This window comes from Canis lupus, chromosome 13 (genome assembly GCF_048164855.1).
Source record: "Canis lupus baileyi chromosome 13, mCanLup2.hap1, whole genome shotgun sequence".
Classification (NCBI taxonomy): Eukaryota; Metazoa; Chordata; class Mammalia; order Carnivora; family Canidae; genus Canis; species Canis lupus.
The window spans coordinates 45,007,515-45,021,312 of record NC_132850.1 but is presented as its reverse complement, the minus strand read 5'-3'; the positions used below and the strand labels follow the sequence as shown (position 1 = coordinate 45,021,312).

At 35.8% G+C, this 13,798-nt stretch overlaps 1 protein-coding gene across 12 annotated transcripts in view; it reads left to right on the top strand.

Moving 5' to 3' along the window:
- Window positions 1–13,798, top strand: part of ANAPC10 (anaphase promoting complex subunit 10) — a 261,250-nt gene that overhangs the window by 38,991 nt on the left and 208,461 nt on the right. The gene's annotated exons all lie outside the window — the stretch shown is intronic.

Here is a 13,798-nt window from a genome sequence, read left to right as displayed (position 1 = left end):
GGCCCTTGTCAGAAAGTCACTGAGCTCAAATAATCATTAAAAATCTTTTAAATTCGGTGATTCTGTGAGATCTGGGAAGCACCTGTGATTTTTGAAAGACCAGCCAATTTGTGGCCTGGACTAATTTGACTTAGTGTTTATAAGACCTTGTCTCTACATTTATATTTCTTCCCTGAGTTAGTTAAAATACTTAATAAGAATCATATATTCTTGGGGCATCTGGGTGGCTCAGTGATTGAGCATCTGCCTTTGGCTCAGGGTGTGATCCTGGGGTCTTGGGATCGAGTACCTATCAAGTACCTTTCTCTGCCTATGTCTCTATTTCTCTCTGTGTGTCTCTCATGAATAAATAAGATCTTAAAAAAAAAAGAATCACATATTCTTTCATTATTTACTTATTTAATGCAGTGTTGGTTCCTTGTGAAATTTATTTATATACTGACAAATAAGTAAGGACATTGTCACACACAGGCATGTTGGTTTTTTGTTTCTTTGTCCTTCTTTGAGATAAGTTTGTCACTTTTTGAGATGATCACCTGGTCTTATGCCTTTTTCTTTTTTCTTTTTTTTTAAGATTTTATTTATTTATTCATGACAGACACAGAGAGAGAGAGGCAGAGACACAGGCAGAGGGGGAAGCAGGCTTAGCCTGACATGGGACTCAATCCTAGGTCAATCCTAGGATCATACCCGAGGCTGAAGGTGGCGCTAAACCACTGCCCCCTGGTCTTATTCCTTTTTTTTTTTTTTTTTTTTTTCCTGGTCTTATTCCTAAAGGAAGATAAAGTTGTCTCCCTTTACTTTTAAAGAATGATCCTATAAATTTTTTTTCTTTTTTTAAAATTTTCTTGAATACTAATTTGTTTTTGAAAAATAGTCCTAAGTAAGATACTCTTCTTTTAGTTTAAAAATACTTATTTTGCCTGACCATACTGGTTAATATGTACTTTCCAGGCTTGAATAAATTCACAAATTGATCAGTTCTTCATTTTCTTTGTAAGTTTCCTCATTTACTCCAGTACTTTTTTCATTCATAACATTTTAGATTATTTTTATTACCATAATTATATTGAACCTTTTGCCAGCCCTTCTTTTAGTCATGTATCTGATACATTTAATCAGTATTTAGTGCTTTAAAGACTTGAGATGCTACTTCTTTACTTTGTTAAACATTTTGTATTTACACAAGATTGGGTTACTCATATTGAGCAGCCTTTTGGGAGCAGAGCTGGCTTGTTTTAGTTTACAATTAAAGGTTTGTCCTTTAATCTCTCAGGGATTATGAATTACGTGACACACTGAAAATCAGATCTTGATCCAAGATGTGTGGCATATATTTGAAACGTCCACTAGATGTCACCATTGTCCTTTAATTGCTGGTCTCATAGTCTAGTTAATAAGACTTTAAGTAGTCTTAGTTGTAACTCGTTTTTCTCAGAGTATATATATTCAAATATCTTTGATGCATTTGGGGAAATTTACATCTTCATACATGATTTCTAGGCTTATGTATTAAATATATACTTTGTATTCTGTTGTAAATTGGACAAACTTGAAATGGTATTTGGACCATTGCAGAATACTTTAATCTGGTTTTTGCTTCTGTTATATCACTTAAGTACTGAAACATTAGCCACATAGAATAAGGGCTCTTTTAGGTAGTCTCTTAATTTTATTCCAAGTATGTTTATATTTCTGTGTAGTGACCACATAACCTCATGAGACCAGTAATACTAAACATTACCAGGTGATAATGTAAGTTGTTTTCCTGAAAAACTTAATGAACATACTGCTTTTCTGCCACAGTTCTCACTAAGGAACCATAATTTTTGGATTTTGCTTTAAGATATTAATCCCACCTTTGCAGCTCATGATATAAAGTATACTTTATCTTTTAATTATACATCTTTATATGTGATTTATTCTGTTTACCTTTTTTTCTAAGATAAGGAAATAATCTGATATTTTGTTTTTTAAGGGAAGATAAGCAGATCATGATTTTATTTGCTTAAATTACTACTCTATAGGATCTAAATTGTTATTTTTAAAAAATCTTTCTTCCAACTCAGATACTATGACAAGTGATTAAAGTAGTGTTAACTTTTATGAGGTTTTTAGAGCCATCATTTCATTGTTATAGGACTGATTTAACTGAGTGGAAAATCCAACTAAATCTTTTTATATTTTTCCATGGAGGCTTGCCCACGGGAGGGTGTAGTGTGTATTAGAGTGTTTAATGGGTTTTCTTTTTTTACTAGAAATTATGGATTTGTTTACTTGAAACATTCTAAAAACCTACTTTCTGGCATTTTATCATTGATTTGAAGTAGTAACTTTACAAAAATTTAGTTCAGGGCAGGAAAAGCTAATGGCTACCGTATCAAAAAATTATTCTTTTTCTATCCTGTGTTTTCCTTCATTTCAGTTATAAAGCACACTGTTCTATCTTGATCTTTGTAACCTCTGTTGAAAAATCTCTACGGAGAGATCAGGCCTTCCCTTTACTCTTCCAGAATGCATATTTCAACCTCTATACCTGAGGAGGCACTTACAGTGGGAATGAAGTTTAGACTTTGTGCTTAATGATTACAAGATACTAACGCTAGGTTTGGTCAAATAGAACGTTTTTGACACCAAAGCTTCTCTTGAATAACTTCCTTGATAACGTGAATTCATTTATGCCACTCATGCTACTTTTTTGTTTTTATGATTGTCTGCCCTACAGAAGTTGGGAACCAACAGCCTAAGAACATGTCATGAAATGTGTGTCATTTATTGCTTCCACAAGATTCCTTCTGTATAGAAGTGAGGATTTAGCATTTCAGAGTCTTTATGGCATTATTTTCTTAAAACACTTCATCCCAAACTGTGTTACTTTTATGCAGAAAGTCATGTCTATCATGACATTGGAGGGTTATTCAAGAGAAGTTTTCAAATAAAGATAGTTGCTTTAAAATTTTTTATCTATCCTGTTGGTTATTTATTTTTTTTCAAGTAGGCTTCATACCTAATATAAGGCTTGAACTCAAAGCTGTGTGATTGAGAGTCATGAGGTCTACCAACTAAGTCAGCCAGGTGCTACGCTTTTAAAATTTTTAAATCCATTGCCTTTTAGCATTATGTTTTGGTTTAATGCTGTTTTTTCCCTTTGCCCTCAGAAGGAAAAATATGTGTGAGGGAAATGTTTTGTCATTTAGAAATCAAAGAGTAGTCTATCTTAGATTAACCATTTTAACATTGAAGAAAACATCTCCAGCTAAAATTCAAGGAAACTTAAAGTCCTTTTCAGTTTGTTAACTAGTTCTTTATCTTTTTAAAAGTTATTATAGATATTTTTGTACTTAAAAATGAAACTAAAGTGATTTATTAGATGTAGAATGACAGGTCTCAAAATTATTTCTATATAGTTCTGTAAAAAACAACTTGTTAACTGACGGTTAAGCAGATACTTTCAGCATATGTGAAAGTTGTCCTTTGATTCATTGTTAGCATTTTGCTTCTAAAATTTGTGACTGCAAAAGGATAGAATATTAATGGAACACAAGATTGAGCACTTAAGTGAATTTTAAGCTTTGTTTTTGTCTTCAAATAATAAAGCTGTTACCAAAAGATTTTTTTTTTTTAAGAGGAAGCTTGAAACAAATCATCAATGTTAAGAGAGCTGTAATGATATTTTTCTTTTCTTCCATCTGGGTGAGCCTTTAGGCTCTCTTCCTTATGTCTTGAATCAGTAGCATGGCTATGGGAGTCCACATTTGGTACTTTGACAAAAGTGGTTAAAAAGTCAGCTCTTCTATTAGCATAACATTTACTATTATAATTTGAGTTCTGTTAATGTGTGTGGTAGTGTAAGAAGATGCAGACAAAGTCTTTAACTCTATCCCATTGATCTTAAAATCTACTTATATTTACTTTCTAATGAGGAGTCTGTTTTAAACAACTTCATATAAAGTAGAATGATTTAGGCGGTACCTATAAACATAAATTGGTTTGATAGGACAGTGTTTAATTTATTGAGCCTTTGGAAAAAATGGTTTTTGCTGAATTTAGGTAGTTTAAAAGAAATTTTTTTAAATTTGAGAGAGAGCAAGTGAGTGTGAGAGAGAGAGAACAGGAGCAGTAGAGAGGATTAGAAGGAGAAGCAGACTCCCTGCCGAGCAGGGAACCTGATGTGGGCTTCCATCCCAGGTGGGATCATGACCTGAGCTGAAGGCAGACTCTTAACTGACTGAGCCACCCAGATGCCCCCAAAAGAAAATATTTTTTAAAATTAATTTTTATAACTGACCCTAGAACATCTTTGAAATGAGTGTGGAATATTTTGTTGCAATACATATAATTTTTAGGCCAGAAATTTTATCCTCTCTTATCCCTTTCTAAAAGTAATATATGCAATTAAAAAAAGTTATTCATGATTACACATTACTTATTTCCAAAATGGAGTTGAGAGGACTATGCATTTGGGGTATATTTCCTTTTGAATCTAAAATGTTGCACAGTGGAATATATGTATATTTTTAAAGATCTTATTTATTTTGATAGATAAAGAGCAAGCATGAGTGTGAGAGCAGGAGAGGGAGAGAAGGAGCGGGAAAGAGAGAATCTCAAGCTGATATCACACTGAGCCTGGGGCCCCACACAGGGCTCCCATCTTCCCACCCTGAGATCATGACAAGAACTGAAACTAAGAGTCAGACAAGTAACTGATTGAGCCACTCAAGCTCCCCTTTATATATATTTTAAGAGAGTAATATTCTTTGTCTCTTGTTTTTTGTTGTTGTTGTTTGACCACAGACTGTAGAGGTATAATCTAGCATTTCCATTACAAGACAGATTCATGCTTTATTTAGTAGATGCTTATTTATGGCCTGCTAAGTGCCAGGCCTTATATTAGGTACTGGGAATACAGTAAAGATAATCACTGTTTCTGCCCTTAAGCACTTCATAGTTTGGTGGAAAAGACAGGCAAATAAATAAAAGATTACAATAGCGTCTAGTACATACACATGGAGCTGTGGGAACACAGTGGAATATTAGGAGCAATGGCTTAGAAAGTTTTTCTAAAGGAGATGATGGTTCAACTGAATCTTAAGGATAAATATAAAACCTCAGGTGAGAATCAAGTGCAGGCATTTTAGAAGGGGCACGGTGTATAGAAAGGTATAGAAGCTGGTAAAGCATGGCATAATGGCAGAACTGCAAGTAATTTTCCTGGAAGTTGGGTAGGTATGGAGGAGTGGCAAGAAAGACTGAGGAAGTATGTGTGCATTCTACACATTTATTGTGATGGTAATGGTAATATGGCCTCTGTATGTAAGGAGTTTACATTCATTCAGGGAATTGTTACAGTGAAGATACATAGGTCAAAATCAGATTGTGCTTAATGTTAGACTTCTAGGGAGTTTTAGACTTTAAATCAGGAGACATTGATAAAGTTTAATTTGGGGAATGCTGGGGCTGGAGCAACAGGAAGACGGGGTATGTAGTATGAAGATTGTGAAGATTTAACCAAGGCAGTGGGAATTGGATTCAAAAGAAAGGGATGTTGTTGAAGTAGAATGAAAAGGGCTTGTGACTGATTGTTAGAGTATACTGGAAGTATGGGTGGGGGTTCAAGTAGGTAGAAGAGAGCATCTCACATTTGGCGCCTGTTTGATTGTTGCCATTAATCAGAAATGGAGTGCAGAGTTAAAGAACTCTGGGGTTGGAGAGAAAGGTTAAGCTAATGAGATTAGTTTTTGACACTAATTTCCAGTATTTTTTTCAGACGGAGGGCTTTTTAGTGGGTAATTGAATTAGAACCCAAGGAAAGAAGTTTAGGTTAGAGGTGTAGTTTTGAGAATCATCAGTTAATAAATAGAAGCTTAGGTGTGAGTTCTGATTCATTCAGGGAGTGCATGTAGTAGGAAAGAAGAGTGTCGGGGCTGGAACTATGGAAATGCCAGTATTCAAGGGCTGCGAACAAAAAGATGATTCAATGCGAAAAAGCTGGAGGAGCTGCCCACAACAAGAAGGAAATTGAGAGACAGACTGAGAATGGTCAGGAGTATCTAGTTAGATGAGGACTGAAGGCTTCCTGCCTAAGCCTGTGTTTTAGCAGGCAATTTATTTAATGCGATTCAGTACTAAGGCAGCTTCTGCAAATAGTTTAATCACTCTTTGGAATAATAGTTTCTGCAATTATAGATTGAGACTAATGAAATCATTTAATAGCAGGAATTCAGTTTTTCCTACTCTAGTATTTGAGCCACATAAGAAGATTCTGAAGGAGATTCTTGTTTTGTTTCATGACGTTTTGAATTGGAAGGTTTTATACTGCAGATGCATACTTAAACTTTGAAGTTGATGAGGTTTCTTTTAAGAGTATTGTGCTCCAGAGTGGCTTTTCTCAAGTGCTCTTTCATAGCAGTTAAGGAAGAATTGCACTGTTTCTTTTAGGCAGAGTGACAGTAGTAACAGCCAAAGGCAAAGAAAACAAAATTAAAAACCCTTTATTTAATTATATGGCAGGATACAATACAATAAAAATATGCACCTTACTTACAAAAATAAAGATGCTACGGTTTCAGAGACATAGATTATCAACACCCTTTATGTAAGGAAAGTCTACTGAGTATGGCCAGCTGAACAGGTGAGGGGTAGGCACCTGGCTGAGAGCTTAGCACAGTGTTGGAAATAGTAGGGACTTAATAAAAAGTTGTCAAATAAGTATACCAGCAGTCGGTCACTATGCTTGCCCATGCTTGTATAGTTTGCTTCAAAAAAAGATTCTGGACAGGTCTGGTTCCTTCTAAAAATTAAAAAAGTTTTTAAATTGCTATAAAAAAACATATAAAATTTACCATCTTGACATTTTTAAGTATATAGTTCAATAGTTAAGTGTATTTACATTGTTGAACAACAGTTATCCAGAATTTTTTCATCTTGCGAAACTGAAAATCTATATCTGTTGAACAATTCCTCCTTACCTTAGCCCCTAATAACTACCATTCTACTTTCTGGTCCTATGAATTTGGCTGCTTTAGATACCTCATGTAAGTGGGCTCATAGTATTTGTCTTTCTTTGACTAGTTTATTTCACTTAGCACAGTGTCATCAAGGTTCACCCAGGTTGTAGCATATGACAGGATATCTTCCCTTCCCTTCCCTTCCTTTCCCTTCCTTTCCCTTCCCTTCCCTTCCCTTCCCTTCCCTTCCCTTCCCTTCCCTTCCCTTCCCTTCCCTTCCCTTCCCTTCGGCTAAATAACATTCCACATTATGTTTATCTATCCACCTGTTGATCGACCTTCCATAGGAGGTATGAATAATGCTGCTATGAACATGAGTATGCAAACATAAATATCTCTTGGAGACCCTGCTTTCAGATCTTTTGGGTGTATACCCAGATGTGGGATTTCAGGATGATAAGATGGTTCTATTTTTAATTTTTTGTCTCTCTCAGCAATATGACTCACAGGAAAAGGCAAGTTAGTAGCAAGACTTGATACAGAGAGATAGTGCTATGAAGAGGGTGGGAAGGTGAAGGGCCTTGTGCATTCTGAAGTTTTAAAGTTAGAAGAGTATAGACTATGAGATATGAGAGGAGGTAGGTTGGTGTAGAATGAATAGAGTAGGTGCAAGGACACAGATTGGTCAACAGAGAGAAAAAATAGAGTTGAAGGAATGGCTGGTGCTCCCAATATTTTTCATTTGCTGATCTTTCTGGTACCTGGTTATTTACTTTATCCAGGGTTCCCATGGCTATCTAAACTTTTTGATAAGCTCCCTTTCCCTGTGGAAAAAAATTTTTTAAAGATTTTATTTATTCATAAGAGACACAGAGAGAAAGAGAGGCAGAGACACAGGCAGAGGGAGAAGCAGGCTCCATGCAGGAAGCCCGATGTGGGACTTGATCCCAGGTCTCCAGGATCACACCCTGGGCTGAAGGCAGGCGCCAAGCCTCTGAGCCACCTGGGCTGCCCTGTGTACTTGAATGCAACTTTCTTTATGCTTGGCAACTAAAAATGGCCCTAATTAGAACAGAAGGAACTGCAGCAAATTTTGCTGAAAAACTACCTGCTGAAAAATTTTATCATAGTTTTAAAATAGATTTTAATTGAGGTCAGCCCACTCAGGACCTTCATTTTTTTTCCCTCAGCCTCTTATTTTATACATGGTGAATGAAGAATGAATGATCTCTAAAAATTAGTGGCAAGTAGCAGATTTTTGATGGTATCAGTGCTGTGTTTGGAAGAGGAGAATCAGCACGTCACTTTTGATCTAGATTGGATTGACCATCATAGAACTGTATTTTGAGTCCTTAGTGCATTGTTACTTGTGTTTCTCATGTCTCGTGTTTATTCAGCACTCTCAACATGCATGTCCCTGTGCTAAGCACTCACCACTCACTATTTCATTCTGTCTCCAAAGTTCAAGTGGTGATCAGATGCTCTTAGTACTCCTACATTCAGGTAAAGTTGAGACTTAGGTTACATGGACCTTTGGCTATGTGGTTCATTCTAAATGTTTTGAGAGTGTTAGAGCTGAAAGAAACTTTAGAGGTAATCAATTTCATCAAAAACTTAGAAACTGAGCAGTCAGGCAGGTGATATAACATGAAGATTCCGTGCCTTTGTGCAAAGGAGGCAGCTTCTGTTCAGTTTCAGCTTTTATTACCACATGGGAAGGTAGGCCCAGTGATGTCAATGTTAAAATTTTTAACCGGAGAATGGAAATCTTGATTTTAGTGTGAAATTTCCCAATTCTTAAAATACACTGGGCAAACAAGGTATGTCCTCAGGCTGGATGCGGCTAAGGGATCACCAGTGATCAACTTCTAATAAATTGCAGTCTCATTATTATTTTACAAATGAGAGACAGAGGTGGAGTGAACTACCCAATGTTACACAGCAAGTCAGTGGGATAGCTGGGAATCAACATGCAATACATATTCCTTCCATTTTTCCCCTTAAAATCACCTTATAAGTTACCATAATATTTCTTGAAATTAAAAAAAAAAAACTGAAGTGTGGAGTTGAGGAAATGAGCTACTAACGGGGTAGATTAACTATAGATTTTTGAAATGTATTTAAAATTTATTTACTTCCTTGATATATTCTATGGAAGATTGATTGGTACGGTAATGCTAATGCTTTTGGTATAAGCATTCACAAATATTTGCTTTTCTTTCTGTTGATTGCTTTTGCTTAATGATTAACGGGCTTTACATGGTGTACTTTGGAGCATAAAATTTCTAAGGAAAGAAGAAAAAACGTCTCCAAGGCTCCGAATAAAAGAGTGAGAATATTGAAGTGGAAACTGTGGGAATATGAGCCAATTGATTCTTCTCTGGCCATTTTACCTTCATAAGAGAGTTATGAAATATCATCACACTAGGGTTTGCATGTTTGAGGGTGGGGTGGGTAGTCTTTCCTCTTGTGTTTGCAATTACATTTGATGGTAGAAAACAGAAACAGTAGCTTGTCAATTTCAGCAACATCTTCAGAACAAATCGTCTATTTTGTAATTAGCTTAGAATGATAATTAGGTAATTGAATGGTCCATGGTTAGTCTTCATCTTTAGTGCTTAATTAACTAGGACAGAGGCACCGGACAGAGGAGATCCTCAAGGAGCACTGATGAGAAAATATCTAGCTTCAGACTAAGTGGTACCATAACTTTAAGACAGTAGTAGGGAAATTGTCCAGATAATATGTTACCTCCATTTTTATTGAGCCTGAAGTCTTTTATCTTGTTCCAGATTAATGTGGTGTTTACTAAATAGCTGTGTACATTTTTTGTTACTTATTTTTGATAATGAAGAGTATAAGTTCTTGCTCTGGGGGTGCCTGGGTGACTCGGTTAGGGGTCCGGCTCTTGATTTCTTTTCAGATCATGATCTCGGGGTCATGAGGCACTGCACTCATTGGGGAGTCGGCTTGAGATTCTCCCTCTTTCTTTCCCTCCTTATTGTGTATGCTCTCTTTCTCTCTCTTTCCAAATAAAGAACTCTATCTTAAAAAAATTAAGTTCTTGTTCTGGGACTTATATATTGGGTCATAGGTTCCCATTCTTGGCCACCAAATAAATAAAATCACATGGCAACAAGTACCTCAGGCTGAAAATACATAATATCAAGAGAATGAGAAGACAAGCTATAGACTGGGAGAAAATATTTGCAAAAGACACGTCTGATAAAAGACTGTTATCCAAAATATACATGATCCTTTTAAAATTCAACAATAAGAAAAACAATAAGCCAAAAACCTTAATGTACACTTACTTCCCCAAAGAAGATTTGCAGATGGCAAATAAGCATATGAAAATATGCTTCATATCATGTCTTCAGGGAAGTGCAAATTAAAATGAGGTACCACTACAAACCTATTAGAATGGCCAAAATCTGGAACACTTTACAGTGCCCAGTGCTGACAAGGATGGGAAGGAGCATGGGCTCTCGTTCACTGTTGGTAAGAATACAGAAGGGTATAGCCACTTTGGAAGAGTTTGGTGGTTTCTTACATGACTCAACATACCAACCATATGACTTAGCAGTAGTGCTCTTTGGTATTTACTTAAAGGAGTTGAAAAGTTATAGCCACATAAAATCCTGCACATGGATAGTTATAGAGCTTTATTAATTATTGCAAAAACTTGGAGGCAACCAGGATGTCCTTCAGTAAGTGAACAGATTAATAAATGTGGTACATCCAGAAGGGAATGTTTATTCAGTGCAAAAAAGAAATGATCTGTCAAGCTATGAAAAGACATGGAGGAGGAGACTTCAATGTATCTTACTAAATGAAAGAAACTAATCTGACTGAAAAGGCTGTTTGTATAATTCCAACTATGTGGAATTATTTGTATAATTTCAACTATGTGACATTTTGCAAAAGGCAAAACTATGGAGACAACAGGAAGATTAGGGGTTGCTAGAAGTTGGAGTGGTGGAAGGGATGAAAGGGCAGAGCACAGAGGATTTTTAGGGCAGTGAAAATACTCTTTATGACACCATAATCATAGACACGTGTCATTCTACATTTGTCCAAACCCACAGACTGTGCAACACCAAGAGGGAACTGTAATGTTGATATAAAAGAGGTTTTGCATTTGGTGGTGGGAGGCAAGAGATGTATGAGAAATCTTTGTACCTTCCTCTCAGTTTTACTGTGTATCAAACTGCTCTAAAAATTCTTTTTCTTAGTATTTTAAATATAAATATATATATATAAATATATATATATATCTTCACTAAGATTACATTCTTGCTGCAAAGCAAATGAGATTTCATAATGATGAGTACCCCAGTATTTTTTTCCAGTATTTTTTTCTGTAGGAAAACATCTCCAGTTTTATAATAGAAATCAATAAAATCATGATAACAAACTTACAGCCAATTGCTACTAAAATGCAACTTCAGTATATTATATATCTGTTTTATCTCTATTTCGAAAGCAACTTTGAAAATACAGATTCTAATTCTGTAGAATGTTTAATGTTATTTTACCATAATTAAATTAAATTAATTAATTTATTTATTTTGTTTTTTTTAAGATTTTATTTATTTTTTCACAAGACACACACACACATACTCACACACACAGAGGCAGAGACACAGGCAGAGGAAGATGCAGGTTCCATGTAGGGAGCCTGATGTGGGACTCGATCCTGGGACTCCAGGATCATGCCCTGGGCTGAAGGCAGGTGCTAAACCACTGAGCTACCCAGGGATCCCCTAATTTATTTTATTTTAAGGATTTTTATTTATTTATTTGACAGAGTAAGAGAGAGTACAAGCAGGGGGAGTGGCAGGCAGAGGGAGAGGAAGGACCAGGCTCCCCACTGAGCAGGAAGCCCAAAATGGGACTCCATCCTCAGACCCCGGGATCATGACCTGAGCCACCCAGGTGCCCCTTTTACTCAATTTTAAAAGAAGAATCCCTGTGAACATAATCTTATATTCTTTAATTTAACTGAATTTCAGTTTTGTATAAGTTAATCTAAGTATTCATATTCAGTAAATTCCTCTGAAGTTGAGGAAAAGTTACTCTGATTATTTAGTAGTAGAGTGTTTAGAGTGTGTTTTTGCTTTTTCTCTTATTTAATTGTAGTGAATCTAGCCAATCAATATATATTGTTCCCATAGTGTATCTTTTTTTATAAAGCCATATACAATAATAACTGTGGCCTTTGGCTTACTCCTCTAATTGCAGTTTCTTTGAGATTCATGAGAAAAATGAACAGCCCTCTTAAAAAATAATGCATCTGTTTTCATTATCCACTAAGTATTATACTCAGATATAATTGCTAAAGCATCAGAACTTAATTTGAAAGCTCTATTTTCCTATGTTTTATGAATTACAGTTAAGAGGTGTTAACACACAGAACTTGCGTAAGCAGTGACTGTATTACCAGTAGTCTTAAAAGCTTATTCTTAGATCTTCAGGCTGTTCTTCCAGGAGTTGAATTTCCTATTTTCTTTCCTTTCTCTCTCTTTTTTATTTATTTGGGAACTGCTTGGAAGGCATGCATGTGCTTTAGCTATTACAAATATTATATTTTGGCTAAATTATTTTGTAAAATTGCTTTTATAGAAGTTCTCTCTAGTGGTATTCCATAGGCCTACATTGAGACACAGAGGAAATTGTAAAATTTATTATTGTAATTCTGTTAGGAATATTGTTGAGGATGTAGTCCACTATATCACAAAGTGGCATTTTAGTACAGATCCAGAGTAAAAATTTCATTCAGATCTGAATTCAGGAAAGAGCATTTTGTTTGTATTTTAATAAACACACACACACACACACACACACACACACACACACACAGGTTCCTTTGCTCAAGACCTTTCAGCTTAGGGACTTTGGTAGATACGAAAAACCTATTGCTGTGAAGGAGCAGTGGTTGGGGGCAGAAGTATGGCAACTCTGTTAGTCACTAATAGATGGTATTAGCAGTTGCTTCTGTAGTTAAAAATTTGCACGTGATTAAATGGACTTAATGATAGCTCTTTGGAAACAAATCTGTTTATAAGTAGAAGAACCTCTGTACTATGTTAGAACCAATAATGGTACTCACTTTGCTTTGCCAGGAACTGTGGAGCCGAATTTGTGACATACTTAATAATTGTGTATATATTTTTGTGCACTAATCTTATCTTCTGCCATTTGTTTAGTAATTTCATGGAATAGTTCTTTTTCTTTTTAGTTTTCATTTAAATTCCAGTTAGGGGTGCCTGGATGGCTCAGTCAGTTAAGCATCTTTTCTGCCTTTGACCCAGGTCGTGATCCCAGGATCCTGGGATGGAGTTCCATGTTGGGCTCCCAGCTCAACGGGGAGCTTGCTTCTCCCTCTCCTCCCTGCCTGTGCTCTCTGTTGCTATCTCTGTCTCTCTCTCTCAAATAAATAAATAAAATCTTTTTTAAAAATGCATTCCAATTAACATATAGCATTATATTAGTTTCAGGTATACAATGTAGTGATACCATACTTCATACAGTACCTGGTGCTCATCACAACAAGTGCCTTCCTTAGTCCCCATCACCTATTTAGCCCATGCCCCCATCCTCCCTCCTCTGTTTTCTATAGTTAAGAGTCTGTTTCTTTGCCCCTCTTTCTTTTTGTTTTTTCCCTTTGCTCATTTGTTTTGTTTCTTAAATTACACGTATGAGTGAAATCATGGTATTTGTCTTTTTCTGATAGACTGATTTCATTTAGCATAATACTGTCTAGCTTCATCCATGGTAATTACAAATAGCAAAATTTCATTCTTTTTTATGGCTAATATTCTATTGTGTGTGTGGTATATTCTATATAC